Raw genomic sequence first — 1,417 nt, 5'->3', positions numbered from 1 at the left:
GCGCGTTCCCACCGCGGAGCCCGAGCCGTCGGCCCTGGCGGGGGCCCGCTGGGTACCGGGAACACCCTGGAGATTGGATTGGCGGATCCTCCCTTTGACTCCTGAACAAATTCTCTGCAGTGTCCTCGGGTTGAAACAAAATACGTGTCTTCCTCCGACTAACGTGATTAAACCACAAAAGGAAAATTAGCCGGGACGGCATAAATAAACTGGCATTTGGTGGGCCTGAAATTAAAATCAAGCAAAAGAAACTCCGACTTGACCATTTTTTCTACATCCAAAATGGGAATGGTTATACTAAGAGCTTTAGTCGCCAGTTTCTCTGACTCCCAAGAACTTGTTCTTCCGTATAAATTATTGGTCTATTATGTGGTAACTGAACTAAGATTAAATTTTTCAGTTTGTGGTTAAAGGAAAATCTACTGCATAAAGTCGTCTATTCTAAAATAAGACTAACGCAATTGTCTTTCAGCATTTATCAAGTTCCAAAGTCTATCAGATATTACTGGAGAGCTGGAGGAAAGGAAATGCATACCCCCCTCCCCTCACACACCCACACCCCACACACACACACAAAATGTTTACCTGTCCTAGGAGAGAAGAAAAGCTGCCAGCATCTCCGCTATGGTCCTTTCTAACAGTTGGGGCATGTTTATTTCTCCCTAAACTGGATTTTATGTCTTCCAATTGTCCAAAGACTGGATTCAGCAGGAAATCCCTCTCATAAATATGTTGCGGCTCCTTCAAAAGTTTGGAGATCAGAACCCTGGGACAGTCCACAATAACCAGGAAGGGCTAGGAAAAACCCTGTTCATCCCACCCTGGACACCTCTGATACAGCCCTTGTCTAAGCCCAAAGCCTGGGACTTCCCTGAAATTCCTGAGCTTCAGCTCTCCAGACTCAGGCAGGAAGTTCAGCTTCCCAGTCTCTTCTCTGAGGCCCCTGAAGTCTGTGTGGAAAGCAGAGAAAGCTCTCCACAGCTGTCTCACTCTTTGTTTTCACCTGGCATCTGCAAACCTTTGGCCTTGCCAGTGACCTCAGGGAAAGATTCTCAGTCTCCTCCAAGCCCAGCCAGTCTTTGGAAACTCTAAGGGAATTGGTTTTCTGAAGCAGGAGATTCCAACTCCAGTCTCCCTCCCTCCACCACCAGGGATTCACTGCTAGAGTGAAAGGTTGAAGAATTAAGGTGAAGAACCAGGCTTTGAAAAGAAGGCTTAGGGCCAGGGATCTGGCTCAGTGGTTCCGCTGCCACCTGCCTCGAAAGTGCACGGGTCAGAATTCGATTCCTTAATTCGATTCCTGGTACCAAAAAAAAAAAAAAGAAAGAAAGAAAAAAGAAAAAACAGAAAAGAAAAGAAAACTTTACAGAAGCAAAGCAAAGACACTTAAGAAAAGAACAGAGAAAAGGAGAAGAAG

The 1,417-nt window shown here is 45.7% G+C and overlaps 1 protein-coding gene across 1 annotated transcript in view; it reads right to left on the bottom strand.

Moving 5' to 3' along the window:
* Dsc3 (desmocollin 3) overlaps nt 1-759 on the bottom strand; it is a 43,361-nt gene extending 42,602 nt beyond the window's left edge. The window contains exon 1 of the mRNA XM_010643412.3: nt 586-759. The gene's annotated coding sequence lies outside the window, so the exon portion shown is untranslated. The remainder of the gene's footprint in view (nt 1-585) is intronic.
* Nucleotides 760-1,417: the final 658 nt, after the last annotated feature.

Source organism: Fukomys damarensis, unplaced genomic scaffold (assembly GCF_012274545.1).
Source record: "Fukomys damarensis isolate Sample0158 unplaced genomic scaffold, DMR_v1.0_HiC HiC_scaffold_30, whole genome shotgun sequence".
NCBI classification, from domain to species: Eukaryota; Metazoa; Chordata; class Mammalia; order Rodentia; family Bathyergidae; genus Fukomys; species Fukomys damarensis.
This window is presented reverse-complemented; position numbering and strand designations above follow the sequence as displayed.